The sequence below is a fragment of the Engystomops pustulosus genome, chromosome 4 (genome assembly GCF_040894005.1).
Source record: "Engystomops pustulosus chromosome 4, aEngPut4.maternal, whole genome shotgun sequence".
In the NCBI taxonomy this organism is placed as follows: Eukaryota; Metazoa; Chordata; class Amphibia; order Anura; family Leptodactylidae; genus Engystomops; species Engystomops pustulosus.
Window position 1 is genome coordinate 3,039,079 of NC_092414.1, and position 23,158 is coordinate 3,062,236.

The window sequence follows — 23,158 nt, forward strand, 5'->3', positions numbered from 1 at the left end:
CTCCATAGTGCTCCATACAGCAGTACTCCTCCATAGTGCTCCATACAGCAGTACTCCACCATAGTGCTCCATACAGCAGTACTCCACCATAGTGCTCCATACAGCAGTACTCCACCATAGTGCTCCATACAGCAGTACTCCACCATAGTGCTCCATACAGCAGTACTCCACCATAGTGCTCCATACAGCAGTACTCCTCCATAGTGCTCCATACAGTAGTACTCCACCATAGTGCTCCATACAGCAGTACTTTACCATAGTGCCCCATACAGCAGTACTCCACCATAGTGCTCTATACAGCAGTACTCCACCATAGAGCTCCATACAGCAGTACTCCACCATAGTGCCCCATACAGCAGTACTCCACCATAGTGCCCCATACAGCAGTACTCCACCATAGTGCTCCATATATCAGTACTCCACCATAGTGCTCCATACAGCAGTACTCCAGCATAGTGCTCCATACAGCAGTACTCTACCATAGTGCCCCATACAGCAGTGCTGCACCATAGTGCCCCATACAGTAGTACTACACCATAGTGCTCCATACAGCAGTACTCCACCATAGTGCTCCATACAGCAATACTCCACCATAGTGCTCCACACAGCAGTACTCCACCACAGTGCTCCATACAGCAGTACTCCACCATAGTGCTCCATACAGCAGTACTCCACCATAGTGCTCCATACAGCAGTACTCCACCATAGTGCTCCATACAGCAGTACTCCACCATAGTGCCTCATACAGCAATACTCCACCATAGTGCTCCATACAGCAGTACTCCACCATAGTGCTCCATACAGCAGTACTCCACCATAGTGCTCCATACAGCAGTACTCCACCATAGTGCTCCATACAGCAGTACTCCACCATAGTGCCCCACACAGCAGTACTCCACCATAGTGCTCCATACAGCAATACTCCACCATAGTGCTCCATACAGCAGTACTCCACCATAGTGCTCCATACAGCAGTACTCCACCATAGTGCTCCATACAGCAGTACTCCACCATAGTGCTCCATACAGCAGTACTCCACCATAGTGCCCCATACAGCAGTACTCTACCATAGTGCCCCATACAGCAGTGCTGCACCATAGTGCCCCATACAGTAGTACTACACCATAGTGCTCCATACAGCAGTACTCCACCATAGTGCCTCATACAGCAATACTCCACCATAGTGCCCCATACAGCAATACTCCACCATAGTGCCCCATACAGCAATACTCCACCATAGTGCTCCATACAGCAGTACTCCACCATAGTGCCCCATACAGCAGTACTCCACCTTAGTGCCCCATACAGCAGTACTCCACCATAGTGCTCCATACAGCAGTACTCCACCATAGCGCTCCATACAGCAGTACTCCACCATAGCGCTCCATACAGCAGTACTCCACCATAGTGCTCCATACAGCAGTACTCCACCATAGTGCTCCATACAGCAGTACTCCACCATAGTGCTCCATACAGCAGTACTCCACCATAGTGCTCCATACAGCAGTACTCCACCATAGTGCTCCATGCAGCAGTACTCCACCATAGTGCTTTATGCAGCAGTACTCCACCATAGTGCTCCATACAGCAGTACTCCACCATAGTGCCCCATACAGCAATACTCCACCATAGTGCTCCATACAGCAGTACTCCACCATAGTACTCCATACAGCAGTACTCCACCATAGTGACCCATACAGCAGTACTCCACCATAGTGCTCCATACAGCAGTACTCCACCATAGTGCTCCATACAGCAGTACTCCACCATAGTGCTCCATACAGCAGTACTCCACCATAGTGCTCCATACAGCAGTACTCCACCATAGCGCTCCATACAGTAGTACTCCACCATAGTGCTACATACAGCAGTACTCCACCATAGTGCTCCATACAGCAGTACTCCACCATAGTGCCTCATACAGCAATACTCCACCATAGTGCCCCATACAGCAGTACTCCACCATAGTGCTCCATACAGCAGTACTCCACCATAGTGCCCCATACAGTAGTACTCTATCATAGTGCCCCATACAGCAGTACTGCACCATAGTGCTCCATACAGCAGTACTCCACCATAGTGCCCCATACAGCAGTACTGCACCATAGTGCTCCATACAGCAGTACTCCACCATAGTGCCCCATACAGCAGTACTCCACCATAGTGCCCCATACAGCAATACTCCACCATAGTGCTCCATACAGCAGTACTCCACCATAGTGCTCCACACTCCACCATAGTGCCCCATACAGCAGTACTGCACCATAGTGCTCCATACAGCAGTACTCCACTATAGTGCCCCATACAGCAGTACTCCACCATAGTGCCCCATACAGCAATACTCCACCATAGTGCTCCATACAGCAGTACTCCACCATAGTGCTCCACACTCCACCATAGTGCTCCATACAGCAGTACTCCACCATAGTGCTCCATACAGCAGTACTCCACCATAGCGCTCCATACAGCAGTACTCCACCATAGTGCCCCATACAGCAGTACTCCACCATAGTGCTCCATACAGCAGTACTCCACCATAGTGCTCCATACAGCAGTACTCCACCATAGTGCTCCATACAGCAATACTCCACCATAGTGCTCCATACAGCAGTACTCCACCATAGTGCTCCATACAGCAATACTCCACCATAGTGCTCCATACAGCAGTACTCCACCATAGTGCCCCATACAGCAATACTCCACCATAGTGCTCCATACAGCAGTACTCCACCATAGTGCCCCATACAGCAGTACTCCACCATAGTGCCCCATACAGCAGTACTCCACCATAGTGCCCCATACAGCAGTACTCCACCATAGTGCTCCATAAAGCAGTACTCCACCATAGTGCTCCATACAGCAATACTCCACCGTAGTGCTCCATACAGTAGTACCCCACTATAATCTTGGGTAAGGTTGGTACTTATAGTGTGTAGGGTCATCCGGGCACCACTTATGTGTTATGGAGTCTCTTCTCCCTTGTTGTATCCTCTGCCTGTGGCTACCCCTCCTCCCTCTGTGTGTAATGACTGCCGCCTTGTGCGCCCCTTTCAGATCCCATATAGATATAACATGGGGGGCACATACTTAGGGCATGCTCGCTCTTGTATAACATCAGTGGGTGAGCTTGAGGCCGCCCTGTGTCTGCCCTGGAAGTGTGAAGGTTTTGTTCCCGACCTCTGACCTCCCGGCTGTGTGATATAACAATAGCCTCATTGTCGAGTTCACCTTCATTACAGGAAACTTGATGCTCTACAATCAAACATGGGCCAGACAGACAGGACCCCCTCCCCAAATGACCCCGGCCCGGAGTCTTATACTTTCCAGATGCTAGTGTGTCCTGCAAGATCCTGGAAATCCTACAAAGCCACATGATGGCCCCGACCCCTGACAGCACAGGACAACAAATCTTACTGTGTGATAGACTTCTATGAGAGAGTGTAGTGGGCATGCTCTGAGACCTATGCAGGAAGGGGGAGCTGTGACATCACCTATAGACTTCTATGGGAGAGCGTAATGGGCATGCTCTGAGACCTATGCAGGAAGGGGGAGCTGTGACATCACCTATAGACTTCTATGAGAGAGTGTAGTGGGCATACTCTGAGACCTATGCAGGAAGGGGGAGCTGTGACATCACCTATAGACTTCTATGGGAGAGTGTAGTGGGCATGCTCTGTGACCTGTACTGGGAGATGAGCTGTGACATCACCTATAGACTTCTATGGGAGAGCGTAATGGGCATGCTCTGAGACCTATGCAGGAAGGGGGAGCTGTGACATCACCTATAGACTTCTTTGGGAGAGGGTAGTGGGCATGCTCTGAGACCTATGCAGGAAGGGGGAGCTGTGACATCACTTATAGACTTCTATGGGAGAGGGTAGTGGGCATGCTCTGAGACCTATGCAGGAAGGGGGAGCTGTGACATCACTTATAGACTTCTATGGGAGAGTGTAGTGGGCATGCTCTGTGACCTGTACTGGGAGATGAGCTGTAACATCACCTATAGACTTCTATGGGAGAGGGTAGTGGGCATGCTCTGAGACCTATGCAGGAAGGGGGAGCTGTGACATCACTTATAGACTTCTATGGGAGAGGGTAGTGGGCATGCTCTGTGACCTGTACTGGGAGATAAGCTGTAACATCACCTATAGACTTCTATGGGATAGTGTAGTGGGCATGCTCTGTGACCTGTACTGGGAGATGAGCTGTAACATCACCTATAGACTTCTATGGGAGAGTGTAGTGGGCATGCTCTGTGACCTGTACTGGGAGATGAGCTGTAACATCACCTATAGACTTCTATGGGAGAGTGTAGTGGGCATGCTCTGTGATCTGTACTGGGAGATGAGCGGTAACATCACCTATAGACATCTATGGGAGAGCGTAATGGGCATGCTCTGAGACCTATGCAGGAAGGGGGAGCTGTGACATCACCTATAGACTTCTTTGGGAGAGGGTAGTGGGCATGCTCTGAGACCTATGCAGGAAGGGGGAGCTGTGACATCACTTATAGACTTCTATGGGAGAGGGTAGTGGGCATGCTCTGTGACCTGTACTGGGAGATGAGCTGTAACATCACCTATAGACTTCTATGGGAGAGGGTAGTGGGCATGCTCTGAGACCTATGCAGGAAGGGGGAGCTGTGACATCACTTATAGACTTCTATGGGAGAGGGTAGTGGGCATGCTCTGAGACCTATGCAGGAAGGGGGAGCTGTGACATCACCTATAGACTTCTATGGGAGAGCGTAATGGGCATGCTCTGAGACCTATGCAGGAAGGGGGAGCTGTGACATCACCTATAGACTTCTATGGGAGAGGGTAGTGGGAGAAGGTCACACCCCTGCGGATCCTGTGCAGCGATTATTCTCCCTCCTCTTGGATCAGCCGAGCGCTGGAGATACATTTGGAATTGAAGTTGTGTTGATTTTCCGGTGAATGGACGCGTTCTCCCGGATAGAGCGCTGGTGCATTGTCTGTGTGCAGGTTTTGGGGGGCACCGCGGGTCCCCGTTACTCTGCGCCTTCATCTGTTTACAGGTTACAGACAGAGACGCTTCACAGCTGAGATCCCGTGCAGAGCCGCCGCCGCAGAGCATCGCAACGTGCAACAAATAATGCCGGCTCCTTCCAGCAGACGCTCTGGACACAATAGCGCACAATTTTCTGCTCCAATGTCTTTAATTTGTGATTTTTTCCTGTGTATTAGAAATCACGCTTTTAACGGCGAAAACTGCGCTCAGCGACCTCGTAAACAAATACGGGAACTGTCAGGGAGTTTTAATTTGTGTCATTGAATTCTAGTAATTTAGCAAATAATCACAAATCACTGGGGAAGAGTCACACAATGGCACCAGGAGAGGACACAGCGCAGATACTGGAGGACCAGGGGCTGAGGAGGTGATGATGGCGGGTGCTGGGGTAGGAGTCACACAATGGCACCAGGAGAGGACACAGCGCAGATACTGGAGGACCAGGAGCTGAGGAGGTGATGATGGCGGGTGCTGGGGTAGGAGTCACACAATGGCACCAGGAGAGGACACAGCGCAGATACTGGAGGACCAGGAGCTGAGGAGGTGATGATGGCGGGTGCTGGGGTAGGAGTCACACAATGGCACCAGGAGAGGACACAGCGCAGATACTGGAGGACCAGGAGCTGAGGGGGTGATGATGGCGGGTGCTGGGGTAGGAGTCACACAATGGCACCAGGAGAGGACACAGCGCAGATACTGGAGGACCAGGAGCTGAGGAGGTGATGATGGCGGGTGCTGGGGTAGGAGTCACACAATGGCACCAGGAGAGGACACAGCGCAGATACTGGAGGACCAGGAGCTGAGGAGGTGATGATGGCGGGTGCTGGGGTAGGAGTCACACAATGGCACCAGGAGAGGACACAGCGCAGACACTGGAGGAGCAGGAGCTGAGGAGGTGATGATGGCGGGTGCTGGGGTAGGAGTCACACAATGGCACCAGGAGAGGACACAGCGCAGATACTGGAGGAGCAGGAGCTGAGGAGGTGATGATGGTGGGTGCTGGGGTAGGAGTCACACAATGGCACCAGGAGAGGACACAGCGCAGGTACTGGAGGACCAGGAGCTGAGGAGGTGATGATGGCCGGTGCTGGGGTAGGAGTCACACAATGGCACCAGGAGAGGACACAGCGCAGATACTGGAGGAGCAGGAGCTGAGGAGGTGATGATGGCGGGTGCTGGGGTAGGAGTCACACAATGGCACCAGGAGAGGACACAGCACAGATACTGGAGGACCAGGAGCTGAGGGGGTGATGATGGCGGGTGCTGGGGTAGGAGTCACACAATGGCACCAGGAGAGGACACAGCGCAGATACTGGAGGACCAGGAGCTGAGGAGGTGATGATGGCGGGTGCTGGGGTAGGTGTCACACAATGGCACCAGGAGAGGACACAGTGCAGATACTGGAGGACCAGGAGCTGAGGAGGTGATGATGGCGGGTGCTGGGGTAGGAGTCACACAATGGCACCAGGAGAGGACACAGCGCAGATACTGGAGGACCAGGAGCTGAGGAGGTGATGATGGCGGGTGCTGGGGTAGGAGTCACACAATGGCACCAGGAGAGGACACAGCGCAGATACTGGAGGACCAGGAGCTGAGAAGGTGATGATGGCGGGTGCTGGGGTAGGAGTCACACAATGGCACCAGGAGAGGACACAGCGCAGATACTGGAGGACTAGGAGCTGAGGAGGTGATGATGGCGGGTGCTGGGGTAGGAGTCACACAATGGCACCAGGAGAGGACACAGCGCAGATACTGGAGGACCAGGAGCTGAGGAGGTGATGATGGCGGGTGCTGGGGTAGGAGTCACACAATGGCGCCAGGAGAGGACACAGCGCAGATACTGGAGGACCAGGAGCTGAGGAGGTGATGAGGGAGGGTGCTGGGGTAGGAGTCACACAATGGCACCAGGAGAGGACACAGCGCAGATACCGGAGGACCGGGAGCTGAGGGGGTGATGATGGAGGGTGCTGGGGTAGGAGTCAATCAATGGCGCCAGGAGAGGACACAGCGCAGATACTGGAGGACCAGGAGCTGAGGAGGTGATGATGGCCGGTGCTGGGGTAGGAGTCACACAATGGCACCAGGAGAGGACACAGCGCAGATACTGGAGGACCAGGAGCTGAGGAGGTGATGATGGCGGGTGCTGGGGTAGGAGTCACACAATGGCACCAGGAGAGGACACAGCGCAGATACTGGAGGAGCAGGAGCTGAGGAGGTGATGATGGCGGGTGCTGGGGTAGGAGTCACACAATGGCACCAGGAGAGGACACAGCACAGATACTGGAGGACCAGGAGCTGAGGGGGTGATGATGGCGGATGCTGGGGTAGGAGTCACACAATGGCACCAGGAGAGGACACAGCGCAGATACTGGAGGACCAGGAGCTGAGGGGGTGATGATGGCGGGTGCTGGGGTAGGAGTCATACAATGGCATTAGGAGAGGACACAGCGCAGATACTGGAGGACCAGGAGCTGAGGGGGTGATGATGGTGGGTGCTGGGGTAGGAGTCACACAATGGCACCAGGAGAGGACACAGCGCAGATACTGGAGGACCAGGAGCTGAGGAGGTGATGAGGGAGGGTGCTGGGGTAGGAGTCACACAATGGCGCCAGGAGAGGACACAGCGCAGATACTGGAGGACCAGGAGCTGAGGAGGTGATGATGGCGGATGCTGGGGTAGGAGTCACACAATGGCACCAGGAGAGGACACAGCGCAGATACTGGAGGACCAGGAGCTGAGGAGGTGATGATGGCGGGTGCTGGGGTAGGAGTCACACAATGGCACCAGGAGAGGACACAGCGCAGATACTGGAGGACCAGGAGCTGAGGAGGAGATGAGGGAGGGTGCTGGGGTAGGAGTCACACAATGGCACCAGGAGAGGACACAGCGCAGATACCGGAGGACCAGGAGCTGAGGAGGTGATGATGGCGGGTGCTGGGGTAGGAGTCACACAATGGCACCAGGAGAGGACACAGAGCAGATACCGGAGGACCGGGAGCTGAGGTGGTGATGATGGCGGGTGCTGGGGTAGGAGTCACACAATGGCGCCAGGAGAGGACACAGCGCAGATACTGGAGGACCAGGAGCTGAGGAGGTGATGATGGCCGGTGCTGGGGTAGGAGTCATACAATGGCACCAGGAGAGGACACAGCGCAGATACTGGAGGACCAGGAGCTGAGAAGGTGATGATGGCGGGTGCTGGGGTAGGAGTCACACAATGGCACCAGGAGAGGACACAGCGCAGATACTGGAGGACTAGGAGCTGAGGAGGTGATGATGGCGGGTGCTGGGGTAGGAGTCACACAATGGCACCAGGAGAGGACACAGCGCAGATACTGGAGGACCAGGAGCTGAGGAGGTGATGATGGCCGGTGCTGGGGTAGGAGTCACACAATGGCACCAGGAGAGGACACAGCGCAGATACTGGAGGACCAGGAGCTGAGGAGGTGATGATGGCGGGTGCTGGGGTAGGAGTCACACAATGGCGCCAGGAGAGGACACAGCGCAGATACTGGAGGACCAGGAGCTGAGGAGGTGATGAGGGAGGGTGCTGGGGTAGGAGTCACACAATGGCACCAGGAGAGGACACAGCGCAGATACCGGAGGACCGGGAGCTGAGGGGGTGATGATGGAGGGTGCTGGGGTAGGAGTCAATCAATGGCGCCAGGAGAGGACACAGCGCAGATACTGGAGGACCAGGAGCTGAGGAGGTGATGATGGCGGGTGCTGGGGTAGGAGTCACACAATGGCGCCAGGAGAGGACACAGCGCAGATACTGGAGGACCAGGAGCTGAGGAGGTGATGATGGCCGGTGCTGGGGTAGGAGTCACACAATGGCGCCAGGAGAGGACACAGCGCAGATACTGGAGGACCAGGAGCTGAGGAGGTGATGAGGGAGGGTGCTGGGGTAGGAGTCACACAATGGCACCAGGAGAGGACACAGCGCAGATACTGGAGGACCAGGAGCTGAGGAGGTGATGATGGCGGGTGCTGGGGTAGGAGTCACACAATGGCACCAGGAGAGGACACAGCGCAGATACTGGAGGAGCAGGAGCTGAGGAGGTGATGATGGCCGGTGCTGGGGTAGGAGTCACACAATGGCACCAGGAGAGGACACAGCGCAGATACTGGAGGACCAGAAGCTGAGGAGGTGATGATGGAGGGTGCTGGGGTAGGAGTCACACAATGGCACCAGGAGAGGACACAGCGCAGATACTGGAGGAGCAGGAGCTGAGGAGGTGATGATGGCGGGTGCTGGGGTAGAAGTCACACAATGGCGCCAGGAGAGGACACAGCGCAGATACTGGAGGAGCAGGAGCTGAGGAGGTGATGAGGGAGGGTGCTGGGGTAGGAGTCACACAATGGCACCAGGGGAGGACACAGCGCAGATACCGGAGGACCAGGAGCTGAGGAGGTGATGAGGGAGGGTGCTGGGGTAGGAGTCACACAATGGCGCCAGGAGAGGACACAGCGCAGATACCGGAGGACCAGGAGCTGAGGAGGTGATGAGGGAGGGTGCTGGGGTAGGAGTCACACAATGGCACCAGGAGAGGACACAGCGCAGATACTGGAGGACCAGGAGCTGAGGAGGTGATGATGGCCGGTGCTGGGGTAGGAGTCACACAATGGCACCAGGAGAGGACACAGCGCAGATACTGGAGGACCAGGAGCTGAGGAGGTGATGATGGCGGGTGCTGGGGTAGGAGTCATACAATGGCACCAGGAGAGGACACAGCGCAGATACTGGAGGACCAGGAGCAGAGGAGGTGATGATGGCGGGTGCTGGGGTAGGAGTCACACAATGGCACCAGGAGAGGACACAGCGCAGGTACTGGAGGACCAGGAGCTGAGGAGGTGATGATGGCGGGTGCTGGGGTAGGTGTCACACAATGGCACCAGGAGAGGACACAGCACAGATACTGGAGGACCAGGAGCTGAGGAGGTGATGATGGCGGGTGCTGGGGTAGGAGTCACACAATGGCACCAGGAGAGGACACAGCGCAGATACTGGAGGACCAGGAGCTGAGGGGGTGATGATGGCGGGTGCTGGGGTAGGAGTCACACAATGGCACCAGGAGAGGACACAGCGCAGGTACTGGAGGACCAGGAGCTGAGGAGGTGATGATGGCGGGTGCTGGGGTAGGAGTCACACAATGGCACCAGGAGAGGACACAGCGCAGGTACTGGAGGACCAGGAGCTGAGGAGGTGATGATGGCGGGTGCTGGGGTAGGAGTCACACAATGGCACCAGGAGAGGACACAGCGCAGATACTGGAGGACCAGAAGCTGAGGAGGTGATGATGGCGGGTGCTGGGGTAGGAGTCACACAATGGCACCAGGAGAGGACACAGCGCAGGTACTGGAGGACCAGGAGCTGAGGAGGTGATGATGGCGGGTGCTGGGGTAGGAGTCACACAATGGCACCAGGAGAGGACACAGCGCAGGTACTGGAGGACCAGGAGCTGAGGAGGTGATGATGGCGGGTGCTGGGGTAGGAGTCACACAATGGCACCAGGAGAGGACACAGCGCAGATACTGGAGGACCAGGAGCTGAGGGGGTGATGATGGCGGGTGCTGGGGTAGGAGTCATACAATGGCACCAGGAGAGGACACAGCGCAGATACTGGAGGACCAGGAGCTGAGGGGGTGATGATGGTGGGTGCTGGGGTAGGAGTCACACAATGGCACCAGGAGAGGACACAGCGCAGATACTGGAGGAGCAGGAGCTGAGGAGGTGATGATGGCGGGTGCTGGGGTAGGAGTCACACAATGGCGCCAGGAGAGGACACAGCGCAGATACTGGAGGACCAGGAGCTGAGGAGGTGATGATGGCCGGTGCTGGGGTAGGAGTCACACAATGGCACCAGGAGAGGACACAGCGCAGATACTGGAGGAGCAGGAGCTGAGGAGGTGATGATGGTGGGTGCTGGGGTAGGAGTCACACAATGGCACCAGGAGAGGACACAGCGCAGATACTGGAGGAACAGGAGCTGAGGAGGTGATGATGGCGGGTGCTGGGGTAGGAGTCACACAATGGCACCAGGAGAGGACACAGCGCAGATACTGGAGGAGCAGGAGCTGAGGAGGTGATGATGGCGGGTGCTGGGGTAGGAGTCACACAATGGCACCAGGAGAGGACACAGCGCAGGTACTGGAGGAGCAGGAGCTGAGGAGGTGATGATGGCGGGTGCTGGGGTAGGAGTCACACAATGGCACCAGGAGAGGACACAGCGCAGATACTGGAGGACCAGGAGCTGAGGAGGTGATGATGGCGGGTGCTGGGGTAGGAGTCACACAATGGCACCAGGAGAGGACACAGCGCAGATACTGGAGGAGCAGGAGCTGAGGGGGTGATGATAGCGGGTGCTGGGGTAGGAGTCACACAATGGCACCAGGAGAGGACACAGCGCAGATACTGGAGGACCAGGAGCTGAGGAGGTGATGATGGCGGGTGCTGGGGTAGGAGTCACACAATGGCACCAGGAGAGGACACAGCGCAGATACTGGAGGACCAGGAGCTGAGGAGGTGATGATGGCGGGTGCTGGGGTAGGAGTCACACAATGGCACCAGGAGAGGACACAGCGCAGATACTGGAGGACCAGGAGCTGAGGAGGTGATGATGGCGGGTGCTGGGGTAGGAGTCACACAATGGCACCAGGAGAGGACACAGCGCAGATACTGGAGGACCAGGAGCTGAGGAGGTGATGATGGCGGGTGCTGGGGTAGGAGTCACACAATGGCACCAGGAGAGGACACAGCGCAGATACTGGAGGACCAGGAGCTGAGGAGGTGATGAGGGAGGGTGCTGGGGTAGGAGTCACACAATGGCACCAGGAGAGGACACAGCGCAGATACTGGAGGACCAGGAGCTGAGGAGGTGATGATGGCCGGTGCTGGGGTAGGAGTCACACAATGGCACCAGGAGAGGACACAGCGCAGATACCGGAGGACCAGGAGCTGAGGAGGTGATGATGGCGGGTGCTGGGGTAGGAGTCACACAATGGCACCAGGAGAGGACACAGCGCAGATACTGGAGGACCAGGAGCTGAGGAGGTGATGATGGCGGGTGCTGGGGTAGGAGTCACACAATGGCACCAGGAGAGGACACAGCGCAGATACTGGAGGACCAGGAGCTGAGGAGGTGATGATGGCGGGTGCTGGGGTAGGAGTCACACAATGGCACCAGGAGAGGACACAGAGCAGATACCGGAGGACCGGGAGCTGAAGGGGTGATGATGGCGGGTGCTGGGGTAGGAGTCACACAATGGCGCCAGGAGAGGACACAGCGCAGATACTGGAGGACCAGGAGCTGAGGAGGTGATGATGGCCGGTGCTGGGGTAGGAGTCATACAATGGCACCAGGAGAGGACACAGCGCAGATACTGGAGGACCAGGAGCTGAGAAGGTGATGATGGCGGGTGCTGGGGTAGGAGTCACACAATGGCACCAGGAGAGGACACAGCGCAGATACTGGAGGACTAGGAGCTGAGGAGGTGATGATGGCGGGTGCTGGGGTAGGAGTCACACAATGGCACCAGGAGAGGACACAGCGCAGATTCTGGAGGACCAGGAGCTGAGGAGGTGATGATGGCGGGTGCTGGGGTAGGAGTCACACAATGGCGCCAGGAGAGGACACAGCGCAGATACTGGAGGACCAGGAGCTGAGGAGGTGATGAGGGAGGGTGCTGGGGTAGGAGTCACACAATGGCACCAGGAGAGGACACAGCGCAGATACCGGAGGACCAGGAGCTAAGGAGGTGATGATGGCCGGTGCTGGGGTAGGAGTCACACAATGGCACCAGGAGAGGACACAGCACAGATACTGGAGGACCAGGAGCTGAGGAGGTGATGATGGAGGGTGCTGGGGTAGGAGTCAATCAATGGCGCCAGGAGAGGACACAGCGCAGATACTGGAGGACCAGGAGCTGAGGAGGTGATGATGGCCGGTGCTGGGGTAGGAGTCACACAATGGCGCCAGGAGAGGACACAGCGCAGATACTGGAGGACCAGGAGCTGAGGAGGTGATGAGGGAGGGTGCTGGGGTAGGAGTCACACAATGGCACCAGGAGAGGACACAGCGCAGGTACTGGAGGACCAGGAGCTGAGGAGGTGATGATGGCGGGTGCTGGGGTAGGAGTCACACAATGGCACCAGGAGAGGACACAGCGCAGATACTGGAGGACCAGGAGCTGAGGAGGTGATGATGGCGGGTGCTGGGGTAGGAGTCACACAATGGCACCAGGAGAGGACACAGCGCAGATACTGGAGGAGCAGGAGCTGAGGAGGTGATGATGGCGGGTGCTGGGGTAGGAGTCACACAATGGCACCAGGAGAGGACACAGCACAGATACTGGAGGACCAGGAGCTGAGGGGGTGATGATGGCGGATGCTGGGGTAGGAGTCACACAATGGCACCAGGAGAGGACACAGCGCAGATACTGGAGGACCAGGAGCTGAGGGGGTGATGATGGCGGGTGCTGGGGTAGGAGTCATACAATGGCACCAGGAGAGGACACAGCGCAGGTACTGGAGGACCAGGAGCTGAGGAGGTGATGATGGCGGGTGCTGGGGTAGGAGTCACACAATGGCACCAGGAGAGGACACAGCGCAGATACTGGAGGACCAGGAGCTGAGGAGGTGATGATGGTGGGTGCTGGGGTAGGAGTCACACAATGGCACCAGGAGAGGACACAGCGCAGATACTGGAGGACCAGGAGCTGAGGAGGTGATGATGGCGGGTGCTGGGGTAGGAGTCACACAATGGCACCAGGAGAGGACACAGCGCAGATACTGGAGGAGCAGGAGCTGAGGAGGTGATGATGGCGGGTGCTGGGGTAGGAGTCACACAATGGCACCAGGAGAGGACACAGCGCAGATACTGGAGGACCAGGAGCTGAGGAGGTGATGATGGCGGGTGCTGGGGTAGGAGTCACACAATGGCACCAGGAGAGGACACAGCGCAGATACTGGAGGACCAGGAGCTGAGGAGGTGATGAGGGAGGGTGCTGGGGTAGGAGTCACACAATGGCGCCAGGAGAGGACACAACGCAGATACTGGAGGACCAGGAGCTGAGGAGGTGATGATGGCGGATGCTGGGGTAGGAGTCACACAATGGCACCAGGAGAGGACACAGCGCAGATACTGGAGGAGCAGGAGCTGAGGAGGTGATGATGGTGGGTGCTGGGGTAGGAGTCACACAATGGCACCAGGAGAGGACACAGCGCAGATACTGGAGGAACAGGAGCTGAGGAGGTTATGATGGCGGGTGCTGGGGTAGGAGTCACACAATGGCACCAGGAGAGGACACAGCGCAGATACTGGAGGAGCAGGAGCTGAGGAGGTGATGATGGCGGGTGCTGGGGCAGGAGTCACACAATGGCACCAGGAGAGGACACAGCGCAGATACTGGAGGAGCAGGAGCTGAGGAGGTGATGATGGCGGGTGCTGGGGTAGGAGTCACACAATGGCACCAGGAGAGGACACAGCGCAGATACTGGAGGACCAGGAGCTGAGGAGGTGATGATGGCGGGTGCTGGGGTAGGAGTCACACAATGGCACCAGGAGAGGACACAGCGCAGATACTGGAGGAGCAGGAGCTAAGGAGGTGATGATGGCGGGTGCTGGGGTAGGAGTCACACAATGGCACCAGGAGAGGACACAGCGCAGATACTGGAGGAGCAGGAGCTGAGGAGGTGATGATGGCGGGTGCTGGGGTAGGAGTCACACAATGGCACCAGGAGAGGACACAGCGCAGGTACTGGAGGAGCAGGAGCTGAGGAGGTGATGATGGCGGGTGCTGGGATAGGAGCCACACAATGGCACCAGGAGAGGACACAGCACAGATACTGGAGGACCAGGAGCTGAGGAGGTGATGATGGCGGGTGCTGGGGTAGGAGTCACACAATGGCACCAGGAGAGGACACAGCGCAGATACTGGAGGACCAGGAGCTGAGGAGGTGATGATGGCGGGTGCTGGGGTAGGAGTCACACAATGGCACTCGGAGAGGACACAGCGCAGGTACTGGAGGACCAGGAGCTGAGGAGGTGATGATGGCGGGTGCTGGGGTAGGAGTCACACAATGGCACCAGGAGAGGACACAGCGCAGGTACTGGAGGAGCAGGAGCTGAGGAGGTGATGATGGCGGGTGCTGGGGTAGGAGTCACACAATGGCACCAGGAGAGGACACAGCGCAGATACTGGAGGACCAGGAGCTGAGGAGGTGATGATGGCGGGTGCTGGGGTAGGAGTCACACAATGGCACCAGGAGAGGACACAGCACAGATACTGGAGGACCAGGAGCTGAGGAGGTGATGATGGCGGGTGCTGGGGTAGGAGTCACACAATGGCACCAGGAGAGGACACAGCGCAGATACTGGAGCACCAGGAGCTGAGGAGGTGATGATGGCGGGTGCTGGGGTAGGAGTCACACAATGGTACCAGGAGAGGACACAGCGCAGATACTGGAGCACCAGGAGCTGAGGAGGTGATGATGGCGGGTGCTGGGGTAGGAGTCACACAATGGCACCAGGACAGGACACAGCGCAGATACTGGAGGACCAGGAGCTGAGGAGGTGATGATGGCGGGTGCTGGGGTAGGAGTCACACAATGGCACCAGGAGAGGACACAGCGCAGATACTGGAGGACCAGGAGCTGAGGAGGTGATGATGGCGGGTGCTGGGGTAGGAGTCACACAATGGCACCAGGAGAGGACACAGCGCAGATACTGGAGGACCAGGAGCTGAGGAGGTGATGAGGGAGGGTGCTGGGGTAGGAGTCACACAATGGCACCAGGAGAGGACACAGCGCAGATACTGGAGGACCAGGAGCTGAGGAGGTGATGATGGCGGGTGCTGGGGTAGGAGTCACACAATGGCACCAGGAGAGGACACAGCGCAGATACTGGAGCACCAGGAGCTGAGGAGGTGATGATGGCCGGTGCTGGGGTAGGAGTCATACAATGGCACCAGGAGAGGACACAGCGCAGATACTGGAGGAGCAGGAGCTGAGGAGGTGATGATGGCGGAGGGTGCTGGGGTAGGAGTCATACAATGGCACCAGGAGAGGACACAGCGCAGATACTGGAGCACCAGGAGCTGAGGAGGTGATGATGGCCGGTGCTGGGGTAGGAGTCATACAATGGCACCAGGAGAGGACACAGCGCAGATACTGGAGGACCAGGAGCTGAGGAGGTGATGATGGCGGGTGCTGGGGTAGGAGTCACACAATGGCACCAGGAGAGGACACAGCGCAGATACTGGAGGAGCAGGAGCTGAGGAGGTGATGATGGCGGGTGCTGGGGCAGGAGTCACACAATGGCACCAGGAGAGGACACAGCGCAGATACTGGAGGACCAGGAGCTGAGGAGGTGATGATGGCGGGTGCTGGGGTAGGAGTCACACAATGGCACCAGGAGAGGACACAGCGCAGATACTGGAGGACCAGGAGCTGAGGAGGTGATGATGGCGGGTGCTGGGGTAGGTGTCACACAATGGCACCAGGAGAGGACACAGCGCAGATACTGGAGGACCAGGAGCTGAGGAGGTGATGATGGTGGGTGCGGGGGAAGGAGTCACACAATGGCACCAGGAGAGGACACAGCGCAGATACTGTAGGACCAGGAGCTAAGGAGGTGATGATGGCCGGTGCTGGGGTAGGAGTCACACAATGGCACCAGGAGAGGACACAGCGCAGGTACTGGAGCACCAGGAGCTGAGGAGGTGATGATGGCGGGTGCTGGGGTAGGAGTCACACAATGGCACCAGGGGAGGACACTGCGCAGATACTGGAGGACCAGGAGCTGAGGAGGTGATGATGGCGGGTGCTGGGGTAGGAGTCACAAAATGGCAGCAGGAGAGGACACAGCGCAGATACTGGAGGACCAGGAGCTGAGGAGGTGATGATGGTGGGTGCTGGGGTAGGAGTCACACAATGGCACCAGGAGAGGGCACAGCGCAGATACTGGAGGAGCAGGAGCTGAGGAGGTGATGATGGCGGGTGCTGGGGTAGGAGTCACACAATGGCACCAGGAGAGGACACAGCACAGATACTGGAGGACCAGGAGCTGAGGAGGTGATGATGGCGGGTGCTGGGGTAGGAGTCACACAATGGCACCAGGAGAGGACACAGCGCAGGTACTGGAGGACCAGGAGCTGAGGAGGTGATGATGGCGGGTGCTGGGGTAGGAGTCACACAATGGCACCAGGAGAGGACACAGCACAGATACTGGAGGAGCAGGAGCTGAGGAGGTGATGATGGCGGGTGCTGGGGTAGGAGTCACACAATGGCACCAGGAGAGGACACAGCGCAGATACTGGAGGACCAGGAGCTGAGGAGGTGATGATGGCGGGTGCTGGGGTAGGTGTCACACAATGGCACCAGGAGAGGACACAGCGCAGGTACTGGAGGAGCAGGAGCTGAGGGGGTGATGATGGCGGGTGCTGGGGTAGGAGTCACACAATGGCACCAGGAGAGGACACAGCGCAGGTACTGGAGGACCAGGAGCTGAGGAGGTGATGATGGCGGGTGCTGGGGTAGGAGTCACACAATGGCACCAGGAGAGGACACAGCGCAGGTACTGGAGGAGCAGGAGCTGAGGGGGTGATGATGGCGGGTGCTGGGGTAGGAGTCACACAATGGCGCCAGGAGAGGACACAGCGCAGATACTGGAGGACCAGGAGCTGAGGAGGTGATGATGGCGGGTGCTGGGGTAGGAGTCACACAATGGCACCAGGAGAGGACACAGCGCAGATACTGGAGGACCAGGAGCTAAGGAGGTGATGATGGCGGGTGCTGGGGTAGGAGTCATACAATGGCACCAGGAGAGGACACAGCGCAGATACTGGAGGACCAGGAGCTGAGGAGGTGATGATGGCGGGTGCTGGGGTAGGAGTCACACAATGGCACCAGGAGAGGACACAGCGCAGATACTGGAGGACCAGGAGCTGAGGAGGTGATGATGGCGGGTGCTGGGGTAGGAGTCACACAATGGCACCAGGAGAGGACACAGCGCAGATACTGGAGGAGCAGGAGCTGAGGAGGTGATGATGGCCGGTGCTGGGGTAGGAGTCACACAATGGCACCAGGAGAGGACACAGCGCAGATACTGGAGGACCAGGAGCTGAGGAGGTGATGATGGCGGGTGCTGGGGTAGGAGTCACACAATGGCACCAGGAGAGGACACAGCGCAGATACTGGAGGACCAGGAGCTGAGGAGGTGATGATGGCGGGTGCTGGGGTAGGTGTCACACAATGGCACCAGGAGAGGACACAGCGCAGATACTGGAGGACCAGGAGCTGAGGAGGTGATGATGGTGGGTGCGGGGGAAGGAGTCACACAATGGCACCAGGAGAGGACACAGCGCAGATACTGTAGGACCAGGAGCTAAGGAGGTGATGATGGCCGGTGCTGGGGTAGGAGTCACACAATGGCACCAGGGGAGGACACTGCGCAGATACTGGAGGACCAGGAGCTGAGGAGGTGATGATGGCGGGTGCTGGGGTAGGAGTCACAAAATGGCAGCAGGAGAGGACACAGCGCAGATACTGGAGGACCAGGAGCTGAGGAGGTGATGATGGTGGGTGCTGGGGTAGGAGTCACACAATGGCACCAGGAGAGGGCACAGCGCAGATACTGGAGGAGCAGGAGCTGAGGAGGTGATGATGGCGGGTGCTGGGGTAGGAGTCACACAATGGCACCAGGAGAGGACACAGCACAGATACTGGAGGACCAGGAGCTGAGGAGGTGATGATGGCGGGTGCTGGGGTAGGAGTCACACAATGGCACCAGGAGAGGACACAGCGCAGGTACTGGAGGACCAGGAGCTGAGGAGGTGATGATGGCGGGTGCTGGGGTAGGAGTCACACAATGGCACCAGGAGAGGACACAGCGCAGGTACTGGAGGAGCAGGAGCTGAGGGGGTGATGATGGCGGGTGCTGGGGTAGGAGTCACACAATGGCACCAGGAGAGGACACAGCGCAGGTACTGGAGGACCAGGAGCTGAGGAGGTGATGATGGCGGGTGCTGGGGTAGGAGTCACACAATGGCACCAGGAGAGGACACAGCGCAGGTACTGGAGGAGCAGGAGCTGAGGGGGTGATGATGGCGGGTGCTGGGGTAGGAGTCACACAATGGCGCCAGGAGAGGACACAGCGCAGATACTGGAGGACCAGGAGCTGAGGAGGTGATGATGGCGGGTGCTGGGGTAGGAGTCACACAATGGCACCAGGAGAGGACACAGCGCAGATACTGGAGGACCAGGAGCTGAGGAGGTGATGATGGCGGGTGCTGGGGTAGGAGTCACACAATGGCACCAGGAGAGGACACAGCGCAGATACTGGAGGACCAGGAGCTGAGGAGGTGATGATGGCGGGTGCTGGGGTAGGAGTCATACAATGGCACCAGGAGAGGACACAGCGCAGATACTGGAGGACCAGGAGCTGAGGAGGTGATGATGGCGGGTGCTGGGGTAGGAGTCACACAATGGCACCAGGAGAGGACACAGCGCAGATACTGGAGGACCAGGAGCTGAGGAGGTGATGATGGCGGGTGCTGGGGTAGGAGTCACACAATGGCACCAGGAGAGGACACAGCGCAGATACTGGAGGAGCAGGAGCTGAGGAGGTGATGATGGCGGGTGCTGGGGTAGGAGTCACACAATGGCACCAGGAGAGGACACAGCGCAGGTACTGGAGGACCAGGAGCTGAGGAGGTGATGATGGCGGGTGCTGGGGTAGGTGTCACACAATGGCACCAGGAGAGGACACAGCGCAGATACTGGAGGACCAGGAGCTGAGGAGGTGATGATGGCGGGTGCTGGGGTAGGAGTCACACAATGGCACCAGGAGAGGACACAGCGCAGATACTGGAGCACCAGGAGCTGAGGAGGTGATGATGGTGGGTGCTGGGGTAGGAGTCACACAATGGCACCAGGAGAGGACACAGCGCAGGTACTGGAGGACCAGGAGCTGAGGAGGTGATGATGGCGGGAGCTGGGGTAGGAGACACACAATGGCACCAGGAGAGGACACAGCGCAGATACTGGAGGACCAGGAGCTGAGGAGGTGATGATGGAGGAGGGTGCTGGGGTAGGAGTCACACAATGGCACCAGGAGAGGACACAGCGCAGGTACTGGAGGACCAGGAGCTTAGGGGGTGATGATGGCGGGTGCTGGGGTAGGAGTCACACAATGGCACCAGGAGAGGACACAGCGCAGATACTGGAGCACCAGGAGCTGAAGGGGTGATGATGGCGGGTGCTGGGGTAGGAGTCACACAATGGCACCAGGAGAGGACACAGCGCAGATACTGGAGGAGCAGGAGCTGAGGAGGTGATGATGGTGGGTGCTGGGGTAGGAGTCACACAATGGCACCAGGAGAGGACACAGCGCAGATACTGGAGGACCAGGAGCTGAGGAGGTGATGATGGCGGGTGCTGGGGTAGGAGTCACACAATGGCACCAGGAGAGGACACAGCGCAGATACTGGAGGACCAGGAGCTGAGGAGGTGATGATGGCGGGTGCTGGGGTAGGAGTCACACAATGGCACCAGGAGAGGACACAGCGCAGATACTGGAGGAGCAGGAGCTGAGGAGGTGATGATGGCGGGTGCTGGGGTAGGAGTCACACAATGGCACCAGGAGAGGACACAGCGCAGATACTGGAGGACCAGGAGCTGAGGAGGTGATGATGGCGGGTGCTGGGGTAGGAGTCACACAATGGCACCAGGAGAGGACACAGAGCAGATACTGGAGGACCAGGAGCTGAGGAGGTGATGATGGCCGGTGCTGGGGTAGGAGTCACACAATGGCACCAGGAGAGGACACAGCGCAGATACTGGAGCACCAGGAGCTGAGGGGGTGATGATGGCGGGTGCTGGGGTAGGAGTCACACAATGGCACCAGGAGAGGACACAGCGCAGATACTGGAGGACCAGGAGCTGAGGAGGTGATGATGGCGGGTGCTGGGGTAGGAGTCATACAATGGCACCAGGAGAGGACACAGCGCAGATACTGGAGGACCAGGAGCTGAGGAGGTGATGATGGCCGGTGCTGGGGTAGGAGTCACACAATGGCACCAGGAGAGGACACAGCGCAGATACTGGAGGACCAGGAGCTGAGGAGGTGATGATGGCGGGTGCTGGGGTAGGAGTCACACAATGGCACCAGGAGAGGACACAGCACAGATACTGGAGGAGCAGGAGCTGAGGAGGTGATGATGGCCGGTGCTGGGGTAGGAGTCACACAATGGCACCAGGAGAGGACACAGCGCAGATACTGGAGGACCAGGAGCTGAGGAGGTGATGATGGCGGGTGCTGGGGTAGGAGTCACACAATGGCACCAGGAGAGGACACAGCGCAGGTACTGGAGGACCAGGAGCAGAGGAGGTGATGAGGGAGGGTGCTGGGGTAGGAGTCACACAATGGCACCAGGAGAGGACACAGCGCAGATACTGGAGGACCAGGAGCTGAGGAGGTGATGATGGCGGGTGCTGGGGTAGGTGTCACACAATGGCACCAGGAGAGGACACAGCGCAGATACTGGAGGAGCAGGAGCTGAGGAGGTGATGATGGCGGGTGCTGGGGTAGGAGTCACAAAATGGCAGCAGGAGAGGACACAGCGCAGATACTGGAGGACCAGGAGCTGAGGAGGTGATGATGGTGGGTGCTGGGGTAGGAGTCACACAATGGCACCAGGAGAGGGCACAGCGCAGATACTGGAGGAGCAGGAGCTGAGGAGGTGATGATGGCGGGTGCTGGGGTAGGAGTCACACAATGGCACCAGGAGAGGACACAGCACAGATACTGGAGGACCAGGAGCTGAGGAGGTGATGATGGCGGGTGCTGGGGTAGGAGTCACACAATGGCACCAGGAGAGGACACAGCGCAGGTACTGGAGGACCAGGAGCTGAGGAGGTGATGATGGCGGGTGCTGGGGTAGGAGTCACACAATGGCACCAGGAGAGGACACAGCACAGATACTGGAGGAGCAGGAGCTGAGGAGGTGATGATGGCGGGTGCTGGGGTAGGAGTCACACAATGGCACCAGGAGAGGACACAGCGCAGATACTGGAGGACCAGGAGCTGAGGAGGTGATGATGGCGGGTGCTGGGGTAGGTGTCACACAATGGCACCAGGAGAGGACACAGCGCAGGTACTGGAGGAGCAGGAGCTGAGGGGGTGATGATGGCGGGTGCTGGGGTAGGAGTCACACAATGGCACCAGGAGAGGACACAGCGCAGGTACTGGAGGACCAGGAGCTGAGGAGGTGATGATGGCGGGTGCTGGGGTAGGAGTCACACAATGGCACCAGGAGAGGACACAGCGCAGGTACTGGAGGAGCAGGAGCTGAGGGGGTGATGATGGCGGGTGCTGGGGTAGGAGTCACACAATGGCGCCAGGAGAGGACACAGCGCAGATACTGGAGGACCAGGAGCTGAGGAGGTGATGATGGCGGGTGCTGGGGTAGGAGTCACACAATGGCACCAGGAGAGGACACAGCGCAGATACTGGAGGACCAGGAGCTGAGGAGGTGATGATGGCGGGTGCTGGGGTAGGAGTCACACAATGGCACCAGGAGAGGACACAGCGCAGATACTGGAGGACCAGGAGCTGAGGAGGTGATGATGGCGGGTGCTGGGGTAGGAGTCATACAATGGCACCAGGAGAGGACACAGCGCAGATACTGGAGGACCAGGAGCTGAGGAGGTGATGATGGCGGGTGCTGGGGTAGGAGTCACACAATGGCACCAGGAGAGGACACAGCGCAGATACTGGAGGACCAGGAGCTGAGGAGGTGATGATGGCGGGTGCTGGGGTAGGAGTCACACAATGGCACCAGGAGAGGACACAGCGCAGGTACTGGAGGACCAGGAGCTGAGGAGGTGATGATGGCGGGTGCTGGGGTAGGAGTCACACAATGGCACCAGGAGAGGACACAGCGCAGGTACTGGAGGAGCAGGAGCTGAGGGGGTGATGATGGCGGGTGCTGGGGTAGGAGTCACACAATGGCACCAGGAGAGGACACAGCGCAGGTACTGGAGGACCAGGAGCTGAGGAGGTGATGATGGCGGGTGCTGGGGTAGGAGTCACACAATGGCACCAGGAGAGGACACAGCGCAGGTAC